This window comes from Echeneis naucrates, chromosome 24 (genome assembly GCF_900963305.1).
Source record: "Echeneis naucrates chromosome 24, fEcheNa1.1, whole genome shotgun sequence".
Classification (NCBI taxonomy): domain Eukaryota; kingdom Metazoa; phylum Chordata; class Actinopteri; order Carangiformes; family Echeneidae; genus Echeneis; species Echeneis naucrates.
Window position 1 is genome coordinate 787,611 of NC_042534.1, and position 14,066 is coordinate 801,676.

A 14,066-nucleotide genomic window follows, 5' to 3' on the forward strand; every position below is an offset into this window, starting at 1 on the left:
AGCACAAATAGCCGATCGCAAGTGAAAGTTTGGCCGATCGCGAGCGCCGCTGTGACCCGGTGAGAAGCGTTTGTCATGGAAAAATCTGCTCCTTCTGCTTTAAAGCAGCTTTCTCATAACAGTCTGGGGTTAATGATTCAAAGCAGCCCAAAGACATGACTACATTCAGTTTCCACTATAGTGGAATTAAATCTTAATTAAATTCCAATTAATCTACCAAACCGGATCAGATGTCGTACAGTTGAAATGCTGCCACAGAATCTGTTGCACACATCCATCACACCCCATCAGGAGAACGCTGTCATTTTAACCAGAAACAACTTCTCCGTCTCTTTTATGAGTGCGTATCATGTTGAATCCGACTTTATAGCCTGTAATCTGTTTCTGGAACAGACCCTGTCGGAGTTTTAAACCTCTCCCGGCAGGAAAAGTGGAAAAGCAGCACGAGCGGTTGTTGGCGGAGGACCTGCAGGAGGAGGCTGGTGTCCCTCCTCCCCTCCACTGCAGAGGGAATGTAGAGGTCAAAGGTCAGGCTGTTTGTTTCCTGTTAAGATCACCGGCAGAGACCAGAGATGCCTCCTCAGGTCCAGATCTGTGTTTAAATCACTTTGCTCTGTTCGGAGGACTCAGCAGGGCTCACTGAGTCCTGATCATCCTGAGGGGGGGTGTATAGTGTTTGATGGTGTGTGATGAGGTTCCGGATTTATTTTGAGTCATTTTGAAAGAATTTGTGTTCCTTTTCAGAGAACTTGGGACCTTTTAGTGGAGTTTGTTTTCAGTTTCCTGCCACTCCGGTTCGTCTGATTTTGGAGGAAACGTCCACCATCCCATCACTTTCCTTTTATCTGATGTGTGCGTCTTGCCAAGCGTGTAATCATTTATTTCCCCTCTTTTTCTCCGCCCATAATACGTTATCCTACTTTTTCCTGCCATATTTTTGCAGTTCAAACATCTTTTCATTGTTTGCTGCATTTCCTCCTTACAGTGAACAAATGAGGAGAGACAAGCTTGTGTGAGAGCTGCAAAGAGAGTTTGAGCACATAAACGCAGATTTTGCAGCTTTATTGTATAAATATTAGTTGTCATTTTGTCAGGCTGCTATTTGAGACGGAATAAAACTCAAAGTGAAAAAATTAGTCAACATTACTGAAAATTACAGCCACATCTTAAGTAACATTGACTTCCTGCTGGAAAGAATCTACACACACATCGATTATAGACGTTTAATGACAAACACATGCTTGTAGTTTCCAACTTTTGTATTTTGCAGTCCAGAGCAAGAGAGAGAAAAATGCTCTGTGATCCAAGCTGCTACGAATATGTGAGTGAAAACCAACAGGGCATCTGTGGAGCGTTTTAAAGGGCAGGGCTGATGTCGGACAACGTGTGCAGACAGTCAGCTGTAAGTCATCCTCCAGCATGTGCAGGGAGGACGGCCTCAGATCCAGATCTGTCGCAGCCACATTGCTCCGATCGTGCAAATTGTTTTGGTTATTGGAAGGATTAAGTGTGCTCATCAGAGTTTCACACACCAGCGTCTGCGTCCTTTCATTTGACAGAGATTCTGATTGAATTAAATTTTTTAAAAGTTACACAGATGTCCTTAAAGGGTTTAAATGTTTTGACTAAAAGAATCAGAACCAGATCAGAGCCAAAAACCTGGATCGGGACGTCCTGCTGGTTTGTCATCTTCTCTGGATCCTGGACTCACTTTGCCCTGTTTGACTTTGACGTGTAATTTCATGGTTTGGGGCAGATACGGTGTGTCAGGTAAATCTGTGAATGACGTAAAGTTCTAAAAATAACTCACCTCATCACTCATTTAGATTTGGACCTGGAGGTTCAAGCAGTTATTAGTTTTATTGCTCATAAATACTAAACACAACAAACCTTAAAAAGTCCAAACGTGGCTCTAATTAACCATCCAGTCAGAAATCCTGACTGTTCCACCTCAGATAAGACTAAAGATGTCTGTTTCATCCAAACTGGAGCTTTACATTCCACTTAATTGTGCGTTAACGTTGTGCAGCTGAACTTTTGTGTCATGTGTTTCAGCATTTGGTGATGATTTTGAAAAGTACAGCCCCCACTGCAGGCCGAACAGTTAAAATGACCCTCTTTAAAACGGGACGAGAGACGGTTCCATCAGGCCGCGGACGTCGCTGAAAGTCAGAACTGTGTTGATGACATTACTTCAGGACAGATTATCTCCCCTATTTGTCAAAATCTCAGCAGCTGCCAGACGACGGAAACTGCTGGAGAGCTTCAGCTGAAGCCAAATTCCTATTAACGGAAGAGCTGGCGTATATATTCAGCCTGAACCCAGCGTGGGTTTATATGTAGGCAGCTGCCACAGACTCACTAAATCTCCAATTAGAGTAACGAGAAGCAGGCAGCGATGTTTATTTTCAGAGTCACGTGTCACCGAGCTGCATGTGAGCGTGAACACAAACGGACAAACGTGGAAAAAACGTGAACGGCATAAAAATCTGCTGAGTTCAGCTCATCTCGTAGAGTTCGGTGCCATCGAAGGTCTGCGGGGGGGTGATGGGGGGGGGGGGTGCATGAAGTCAGGGAAGAACGCCGACGACCGGCCGGGGTCAGAGGGCGCCTTCATAACTGGACCAATAAACACTGCTGCCACTGGATCCAGGTCTTCGTCCAGGTCTTCGTCCAGGTCTTCGTCCAGGTCTTCGTTCAGGTCTTCATCCAGATCTTCGTCCAGGTCTTCGTCCAGGTCTTCGTCCAGGTCTTCGTTCAGGTCTTCATCCAGATCTTCGTCCAGATCTTCGTCCAGGTCTTCGTCCAGGTCTTCGTCCAGGTCTTCGTCCAGATCTTCGTCCAGGTCTTCGTCCAGGTCTTCGTCCAGGTCTTCGTCCAGATCTTCGTTCAGGTCTTCGTCCAGGTCTTCGTCTGACCGTCGTCCCAGCATGTTGAGAACACGTCTCGGCTCATGTGAGAAAGAATGTGAAATAAAAAGAGTGAAGGAATTTGTCGCAGCTCACAGACGGTGTGATGTAATAGACTTAAACAGGAAGTCAGACAGTGACGGCCAATCAGGACGCAGCAGGTAAGCGTGCTGGTTCTTCGTGATGCAAACGTCAACCAGTTTGTCTTTTTCCTTCCCATCAGGAATATTGATGATTCCCTCAGATCGGGTCCTCATAGCCCAGAGCAGGAAGTGGTGAATAAACGGGGTGCTTCCCAGTTTGGCCCTCCGATCAGGTGGAAGCTAACGGGGACGAAGGCTGCGGAAAGGTCTTCAGTCTGACTCCAGTTTTCCAGGTTCTGTCCTCCTTCCACATGAATCTGGGTCATCTGGACATAAAATTCAGCTGTGCATCACTTTAAATGTTGCTGCCTGGAGGGCAAAGGAAGAGCCGGTGTATCCAAAGCTAAAACTTCGCTGCTGTTTTCATCCATTAAGCAGGCAGTGGACCGGGCTGGCCCACGCTTGGTTCCAGCTGCTGGTCCCAGTGTGGCCCCCAGTGTGGCCCCCAGTGTGGCCCCCAGTGTGGATCCCAGTGTGGACCCCAGTCCAGTGGATGATTAAACCTCACTGGATAGTTAGCTTTTGTTTTCAGTGTTGGTTTTTTGAGGCCAACTAGCTGCACTTCAATTTGGGTTTGCCATTTCTTTTTGCTTGTGTGCACATTTTCTAACCACGTTTGACTGAAAACATCTGGCTTTTATGTTTCTTCACTTTTCGAGAAACAAGCTGGATCGTAACATAAATGGGGGCTCATCCGGAATCCAGAGATTCCCGCGGCCAAATGTCTTAAAAGCGTGAAGGTTTGAATGTGTCTGAGGAGGAAAAATGGTCCACAGGTGAGTTAATTAGACATCACAGTTTGATTTGGCTCAGAAGATGAACTGCTTCAGCATCACTAACAGATTAGAAGAGTTTAGAGTCAAACTGCTTGTTGGCTGATTGTGTTTTTTCAGAACTGCGGTTAAAGATGGCCGCCTTCAGGTATTTTTATAATTCCTGGACTCCAAACTGGGACGTGATTGAACACAGAACCAGAGTCAACTGAGCTGATCAGCTCATCAGGAGGAGTCCCAGTTCAGTCAGCAGAAACTTTTTTTAAATCCATGAAGGAGAAAAGAGAGAAAGACAAAAGTCTTCTGTGATTTAATTCATGACGTTGTCATATTTCATAAATATGCTGTCTCAACGCTCCCGCAGAGGAGAGTCGGCTGTGGACTGGACTTGGTTCTGGATTTGAAGACTGGAGGTGGAAGATGGGCAGAATGACATCTGACAGCAGAAGACGAGAGATTTTAACGAGAAAATCTGCTTATTGGAAACAACATTTCCTGTTTCTCTCTACAACTATCAGGAAAACGTTTCCTGATCAAACTCAAACTGAACTTCAGCTCCAGACAGCTGATCCTTCTGCTCATCAGTCCGGACCCTCATCTGGCTTTACGGATTCCTCCTCACTCAGACAGATCTCTGCAGCTTTAGCTCGACAGTCCAGGAAACTAGATCTGCACAGAGATTAGATTAAAAAAAAAAAAAAAAAAACGCGGTTTCAAGTAAAAGCAGCTTCCACATTAGCTCCCACTGGGACCGTCAGTTTCCCAGAAGGAGCTCAGATTCTGGTAAACTGGGCTGCTCATGGTCTGAAAATGTAAATGAAGTTGTGTAATTGATTCAAAGCCATCAGATGTTGTTTATCCTCCGTTGGGTTTCCTTTGTGGAATATCGAGTTTTTAAAAATCACCAAATTAATTCTTCTCAGCCACACAATCAGCACCTCAAATTAGATGATTTGTTATGTCTATTTGTGCCAGATAATTTTCCATGAGCTGTTTTTTGAATCCGTCGTGTAACGATGGTGTCACGGCCTCCTGAATGAACCGCAGGCTGTGACCGTAAAACAAATTCACGGCGCGGTGGGAATGTTTGGAGCATTAGCTGCAGGAACAATTAGCTCTTACGAGTGACCTTTTAAAAGAGCTCTAATTGAAACAGCATCAACGAGGAGATGTTCATTTGGTTGGAAGAACTCAGAAAGTCAGACTTAATAATTTAAAGACCCGACAGAAAGAAGTTTGGCTTTTCATGTTGGGGAAGCAGAAAGAGGAAGTGAGTCTTTGGGGGGTCAACATGTGTTATTCTGCTGATCGACAGTTATTCCAGAGGACGGAATTCCTGGTGTCCATATCTGCAGCACCGCGTTTGGCTCCTCCTGAAGACTTTCCCAGGCCAGATGGGATGGATGGAATCTGTAGACCCTCCGGGGGGGTCGGCCTCCACAGAAGAGCTTCTCTGTGGTGGCTTGGTTGGGACTGGAGGTTTGTCTTCCATCTTTGGAGTTTGGTCGGCTCACGCTCTGCTTTGTCCGAGTAGCTCGTCATTCGAGTGCGAACGGCTCATAACAAATTCCCACATTAACAAGGTCAGATTGATTTCTGACATCAACATGATGCTGACCTTTAACCTCAGACGACAAGCTACAATATTAATGATCAATAAAGATCTAAGCTGCACTGATTGGTCGTTTTTAGTCCAAAGCGGCTGCGATCTCATCTGTTCCTCACTTCAAACGGAAGGAATGGGGGAAAAGTGCCAGATCAGAATTTTACTGAGGACATTCCTCCTCTGTGAACGACCTGCTCCTCCAATGTTTCTGTGTGATCGGCCACGTGGTCGACCTTCCAGCCAACTGCACATCCCGTAAATCTCAGGTGGACATAAAAGGTTCCATGTGGACGACCAGGTGATCCCGACATTCCTCTGGTGGATTTCCTCTAAGTTCTGTAGTTTATCAAAATCAGGGATCAGAGAGGAGCCGCGGAGTCCGTCCTTCATCCTCACATCACTGAGGGACATTTTCCTCCAGAGGACAACGTCTGAAAAACAGTGTCCTAAACCTTCATTCTGTCTAATGACCGCGACGAGAAGTCAGATTGCACTGAAGTCTATGGGAAAATGTCCCTCCTCCTCCCTGATGAGTTTATGTTCATTTTTTAAATGAAGCTCCGTTTAGAGGAAAACTGATAGCAAAGATTTCCATCTTCAGCAGGAACCAGCAGGTCTTTCGCTGAGAGGCGATCAGAGACAGACAGGACTGACGTGTTGTTGCTTTTTGGTCTATTTGCAGGATTTATTGTCGGTAGATAAATAATGGCTGCAGATTTATCCGTCCTGACCTCAGCTGTAACACCAAACACTGTCTGTGTAATGACAGACTGACCGGACCGGGCTGTACTGGTTCTTGGTCTAAAACAGTGTGGGGATCAACCCGTATTTCTACAGTATTTCTGACACAGTCGAGCTTCTCCTTGTTGACTTCGGCCCTCAGATGGTCCTCAGGTGGAGCCCAGCTAAAGAAAATGTGTGTGAAGGGAAAAATCCAAAGTGGAGCCAACACCTGTAGCAGCAGAGATGGAAAGTTCAGAAGTTCAGACTGATCCGGAGCCACGTGCTTCTTATCTTTATAAGAAGAAAACTATGCCCTGGTTTTATGAAGCTTAGATTTAATGGCACTAGATGCTGATCCGTGCACAGATCTGCGCTGACATCAGTCGAACTGTACGAATCGGAGCGCGTCAGGCCCGCCGTGTATTTATGGGAGCTTTAGGATGATTTGTTACGTCTGGACGGATCCTCAAAGATCCCACTGCTGCCCCCTCCGACTCCTGACGGGTCTCAGAAAATCCTCAAAGACAAGATGGAAAATTGGACACTCATTTTTCCGAGGAGGTTTTTACATCGTTGCACGAGGTGCCACTTGGACGTGGGCTCGACAGAATTATGTTCAGAGGAGTTTCCATTCGATGGCTCACTTCTGTCTGCAGGGTTGGACCCTCAAAACACCGAAGAACTGTATCGTCTCTGGCTTTAAATGAAAACTGGAGATCAGCTCTTTTCCTCATCTGTCGTGTGAAACTGATGAACGAAGTTAGTCCTTCATCTGTCAGAGTAGACAGAATAAAGACAATCAGATATCTGGAGCTGAGTTTTCATCATTAATGAGCAGAACTCCTGACCAAACGCATGAGAGGAACTTTTCTCTGGTTGTTCTGCTGTAAAAGGGTTAAACTGGGGTTGAATTATAGAGGGAATTTTATTGCTGATAGTTATTCTGAGACAGCCATTCCTCGGGCGTTCTCGCTCTTTGCAGTGAGTCATGTTTTTGTGTTCACGCTGCGTCGTGTCCTCAAAGTGTGAAGAACTGAAATGTTCCTCCGCTCGTTACTCACCGTGGTCCGGACTCAGACCAGCTGCTGCTGGGGGCACCAACCACACACGATTCATCACACCTGTTCTTATTTATTCATCACTGTGACTCTTTGACTCCGTCACATCAGTCAGTTTTGGTGTGAAAGTGAAGAAAACAAAGATTTCTTCCAGTTTTTAAAGGACCATATTTCCTGTGTCTTAATTTGAAGGGCTGATTTCCAAAAGGAGTCTTCTTGCTGGTCAGCCAATGAAAAGACAGGATCTGATTCTCTCCTCTGATTGGCTGACTGTTCTGAGTGATTCAGTTCAAGGATAGCAGTGAAAACATTCAGACAAACAGATTGTGTTAGATTGGTTGGAGGGTCCAGGTGGGCGTGGCTGAGGGCGCAGCTGCTTTGTTGTGACATCACAAAGTCACATAAGTCCTGACGGCTCGTTTTAAGGTTTGGTTTCTGAATCCACCTGATCTGGAATCAGATACCTTTAAACGGTATTTCTGGTTCTGTCTTTTGTGTCATGTGACAGGGAATTTGGGTTGATCTGGGAAAAGAGGGCTGTCTGGTTTTGTCATGTGTGTTTACTCGTGCTTGAAGCCTTCCAGAGACCGGCGCATTAGTGTTGTGTACGCTGCGAGTAACTGGTGCATGCACATTTCATTCACGGTCATGTGCACCAGTGGAAACAGCAGCAAACTCGTGCAACCACAACCAAAAGCAGAGAAATGGGACTTCTTCATAAGAAGAGACGGCGAACAGGAGTAAATATCACAAAACCAAATGAGTTGAAAACAAAGTACAGTGAAGCTTTTGGATTAAAACTTCACAATATCGTAAAATAGAAATGTTAAACACCTCAACTCATACTTAGAGGCATTTTCAAGGGTTAGCTGCCACATTTAGAAAGTCATTTTTTAAGAAATAGTTTATCTGCCAATTTAAAAAAATAATAAGTGAAAGTAACATTACATTTGGAAAACAAAACGATTATTTATCAGGATAAAAGGAGGTTAGTTCTGCTGGTGGCGTGACTGTCAGTGATGTAAAGCAGATGTGCTTAAATACATTTGCAATGAACTTTGTCTTTATATGATGACATCACACAGATCAAATCTGAAATATTATCATTTCTCATCATGCTTTGGTGCATCTTAGTGTGTTCAGTGGGATCCAATCAGGCTGAGGTATATTTTTATATTAATGCAAAGCTTCAGTTTCAGAGTCATGAGATAATCATTTATTTCCAACTGAGCACCAGCGCTGACCTCATGTGCCTGTTAAAAGTATTAAATGTGCTCATGTAGTCATGCAGCTGTTTGAACACAGAATACCTGCCGCACATGTAAAACCAATCAGCTCAAAGTCGTTACAAATCCTGATGCAACGTGAAGGATCATAAACGGCGGCTGATGTGAGGTCATTTATGTCCAAATGGATGTGACTGATTGAGTCGTTCTTTACGTTGACTCTCAACATGGAAACGTGAGATCAGGATGACAAAGCTCCTCCTAAACAAAAACACAGTTTTCTACCTGAACTCATCTGGAGGTCACGTCTCTCCATCCATCGGACTGCTTTCTGTCTTTACTGCTACAACAAGGGTGAAGTTATCATGACGTCAGGCGACAAGAGGCAACACACCGAGACACACAATGAGCCTGCTGCAGCCAAACTCATCAGGAAAACATTTACTGAGCTGATGAGAGAAGGAGAAGGACCCACATTTTCCCATAGAATTCAGTACGATCTGATAGCCTGCAGCTTTTAGCATTGGCTAAAGAGGGGGGGAAGTGCTGCAGTTTCTGTCTCGGTGGAATCCTCACTCGGGATAAAACTGCGTTAGTGTCAGAAAACACCTTTCCGTTACGCCTCCAACGTATCCTGAAACGATTCACGCCGCCATAAACCAGCGGCCCCGTTTCTTTTGGTTGTCATCGTTCTGAAATGGAAGAGGAACAAGCTGGACTTCATTTTCCTGCTGAGAGTTCCAAAATAAAAGGCATCTTATTTAAGATGATACACCGCAGTCGTATTTCATCCTTCGTCTTCTTCTTCCTCTTCAGCCGGCCTCCATCTGCCGAGGGAGGACGGGATGTAATTCATATGATTGAATTATAGATGAGGACCAACAGCCATACCGCTCGAATTGCCTCTCTATTCCCAAACATGTCGTGAAAATGTTTATTATGAAACGTTTTCATGATTCATTTTACAGAACCACCTTTCATTCATTACAGTCTGATCCCAGGAATCCACACATGGGACGGATTTTGGTCGACTAAACCACCTACAATCATCCTTTCTGCTGTTGGCTAATTAAAATACAATTGTACTGCAAATTGAAATATACATGGGATGCATCAAGATGTATTTTTATGCCAGATTAGAGTGTAAATCTCATTTTAAAGAGTTTTATTTGTCTTGTGCCTATGAGGCCAAGATTTTTTTTGGTGGCCATATTCAATAAAACATTTTATTTATTAGTTTTTCACATAATTTCTAACACATGTTTCTAAAATGTCACCCTGACTGTCTGAAATGAGCCACATTGACATTTTTGAAACTCCACTGAGTTTTCAGTTTGAATAAAAAGCCTCTGAAAGGTGACAGCGTGGAGAAACACGTCGGATCGAAACGTCAGTGCAGATTTTCAGGGGTTGTTCAGCAAAATGTAGTTTCTGCGCCTCAGTGATCAGCCTACGTTTGTTTGGTAAATCATTCCGACTAATATTTTCCAGATAGACTCATCCCTTCTCTGTAAGTGCTGTTAATCCACTGAGGGGTTTACTGTCTGTTTCTGAGGCTCAGCCCACCGAGACGTCATCCATTTATGAGGCGTGATGACGAAGATGTTGGAATTTGTAGCCTGAAGAATGAGCTGACATTGTGTAACAAGACGACCGCCAAGGATCGCATCAGCTGACTGAGCCTTAAAACCAAAGGTCAGGACTTCCTGAACTTTGTGATGTCACACTGAAGCAGCCAAGCTGCTTTGGTTTCTTTGTTCACTTCAAATCTGCTCCATTCGGATCAGTCACAACACAGGAAGGTCAACATTTTAAATTTCCCTTCAAAGACATCAAAGAAGAAAAGATAAATATTTCTTTTCATCCACAGGAAGTCGGGGAAACGCCTTTTTAAACGTCCCCAGTTGTACACTGAGACCCTGAAGTCTCTTTACAAAGCAACAAAAACTCTTCTGACCGGCCGGCCTGTTGTTCTCAGAGCTCCTGAGAGACGGCCTGTAAAGCCACACCGAGACGGAGTTTGGTTCTTAAAACCACAAATTTATTTTCCTATGGAGATCAACCCTTCAAAATAAAACACCAGAGAAGTGAATATATGGCCCTTTAATATGAAATATGGACCATTAATGTAAAATATGGACCATTAGTTTTAGGAAAAGATGGTGGTTTTAATTTCTAATAGGCCACAGTCAAATTTCTGTTCACACAGAGCACGAACACCACCCGAGCACGGCCGACAGGTGCCTCATTGGCTCTGAGTTATGATGATGTCACTGTCGCTGTCAGTAATGCTCGTTATTCAGCCTCCGGAGGTGAGGCTGTCTGAAGCTGCAGGTGGTCGGAGGTGGATCTGTCCCCGGTGAGCGTGTTCTTCGCTGTAGTAATAACTTCACACACTCTCAAATCTGGCTTCGTATGTCCACTTCTTATATTCTGCAGGAAGTGTGTCACTTTGGGATTAAATTAAAAAATATCAAATGAAGAAAAACCTTCAGTCTTGAGCCATAACACAAGTTCCCTTTTATTTGTGCTTCAGCAGGAATCTGGGCCTGTTTGTTTAAATATACTTGACGTGTCTTTGCAGATTTGATTTTATGGCTTTGTGACTCCAGGAACTGAGCTTTGGGTTCAGATGAGTGCAACAGGTTTCAGCCTGAAGCCATTTCTCTGAAAGAGAGTTGGAACTTTTTGACAACTTGAATATTTCATGACGCTGTGACTGAGCTGCTCTGGACAAACTGCTGACTTTGTGTCAAGTTTTAAGAGACACGGTTTGTTCTCAATGAAGACACTCACCAAGCGCTAATTTAAACCAAGGTGTCCGGATCAGCCCGGATTAGAGGTGGAGACACAAACTTTTGGAATAAAACTTTATATGCTGTGCATTTTTTTGGTTGGTTTGTGTTGTGTTAATAATTAGAGCAGCAGCTTCTAACTGCAGACTGCAGAGTGGTCATGTCAGATTTGTCTTTAGATCGAACACACACATACATACGGAGACTCATAATTAATGAATGCTTCCCGGGTTAAACGGATCCTCGTCAGTTTTTCCAACTCTGTCAAGGAAATTCCTTCTAAAAATCAACAACATCCCATAAACTCCACTCAAACTAAACTGAAATAACTGCCCAAGAACTTTTACTTTATTTCCCCTATAATTATTTCCCAATTACTTACACTAGATGTTTCCAGACAACTTCTCCGGGAACGTCGGGGCCAATAAAGCTAAATGTTCCAACTTCAGTCTTGAAATATTGTCCAAAGAGCTGCGACTGGCAGATTCCTTTTGTGTTTCACTGACAGTGGTGCAGTTTGTTGAAATATGAATATTTCAGACTCTGGTCTTTCCTGAATATCAGCCAAAAGAAAATTCTCCCCTCAAAGACAAAAGTGTGTAGAGACGGAAGTGTCCTCTGTAGGTCCTGTATGGAATGAAGCCCTCCTCTGATCGGCTGACTGATGATGGTTTTTGGCTCTTGAAAATAAAAATGCATCTCCTCATTAATAAGATCACAGATTATGGATCCATCACAGAGAACAATCTGGGATAGTGGTCAGGACCTGCTAAAGGTGTCCCACCTGACCCACGGGGTCAGAGGTCAAAGGTCGTCCTGGGGAGGGAGGTTGGTGTGTAGCTGCAGACCCCGGTCCACTAAAAGCTCCTGGACTCGTCCAGACCTGTGAAGGAGGTCCAGAGGAGGCCTACATGGGTCGGCTCTGCTGGTGCTGATGTTCCGGCTGATAAATGAGCAGAAATCATTATTTCTGCTCATCAGAGCTTCATGTTGAAGTTTGTGTGGTCTGTGAAGTCTTCTGGGATTTAAATCTAAATTAACACAATCCTGGCTTTGTTTGTTCGTGAGACAAACCAAAGCAGAACTCCAAACATGTTGCTGTAAATCACAGCGCGTGCCAAAGTTGTTTATTTAATTTGATTTAATGTCATTTGTTGCAGAAAACCCTACAAACGTGCTTTTGTAGCATCACGCTGAAACTCCTGGTGGATGAAGGTCTGGACCAAAGAATGTGACGTCCACAGTAAAGAAAACTAACAGAACTCCCTTCATGTCTGATCTGTTTTCTGCAGACGACGAATTCTGAATATGTTCATAAAAATGAACCCAACTTATAAATCCTTTGGACACAATATCAGACTTTCTCTTCCTGGAAATAACTTTATAATCTAAAAGAAAAAACGCTTCTCACCAGAAAGAAAAGAATTTTGGCTAATTCATCTGTAATCCTGCAGCTTGTTGACATAAATCCTTGGAGGGTTGTGTGAAGTCTGATTTGTAGTTTATTAACAAATTCAGCAGTGAGCTGCAGAAACATCAGTCACAGAAACTTAAACGTGTCCACCATCCACAGCTGCTGTGATATGATTCATACTGCCCGTGTTTCAGCCCTCTGTCATGCCACCCATTCCACTGTTGGCTGCCATTTTGAAGTTTGTAATTTGTCTGTCATGTAGTTGGTTTTTTTTTTCAGTGGAAAACCTGGTCCGACTCCTGAGCCACAGCCGGCCCACAGTCTCTCAGTCCCGTCCTGCAGAGCTGAGCCAGAACTCATGCTGTGTTTTCCTCCCCCACGGAGGTCAAAGGTCAAAGCCACAAAACAAGGAGAGCTGTCACCGTGTTCTCTGTCATCTGATGTAAGCGGTTTGGTTTGCGGTTTTGCGATCACCTCAGCCGGGTCTGATTCAGCAACGTGGCGAAGGAGGCGAATGTGGGGAATGCTGGGAAACAGAGCCTTTAAATGAACCTGTGGTGTCACCGCTGGGAGACCTGAAGATAAGACACATCACCGTTTGTGTTTACCGCCGAGTAGTTTAGCGGAGTTTAGCCTCCACATTCTTCCTGGTGTGCACTTCCTGCCTGTGTACATTTTCCCATGACTGTGTTTGAGCTTTCCAGGCTTGTGTTATTTTTATTCTACATTTTATTGCCAAATGAGTCAAGACATTCTTTTTACTTTTCATTTAATCGGACTTGCACTTTCATCCAATTTATTTATTTATTGAATTGAATCCAATCCAACTATTTTCACTATTATTTGTATTTAAAATACCATTTAGAAGAAATGATATCGTCCTTTCTTTTAAATGTATTTCCAAGCTTTGCCTTGTGTCTGAAAATTGTTATACAGTTCTTCATGTTGGTATTGAATCATATTTAAATGAAAATGAATCAAACCAAACTAGTTAAATTCCATTTTCACTAGTTTCACTTTGTTTCCTGAAGAAAAGTGTGCAATATTTAAACTGTATTTTCGTTTTTGTCTCGTGCTGCAGGACCGCCTGCCTGCCGGTGCCTCGACTTGTCTGCGGGGTCAGAGGTCAAACAGGGCAAGCTTTTAGCCCTGTGGGGACACAGAAAAGGTGTCTGTAGGTGGAGGGGTGAACTTTTGAGTCAAAGGTCCCCGATCCCTGTAACGCTCAGGCGTCCAGCTGTTCGTTCGTCCTTCTGCTCACTTGGTTTGATCCGGATTGCTTTACATCAGAGAGCGTTTGTTTAGTGTCTCCCTTTAAGAATTTCATGAAAACTGTGAACTTCACCTGTCCTGCTGACGACCTGAGACGTCTGAGTGCCTCAGGCTGACAGGAGGTCTGTTCATAGGATGGATTCAGTT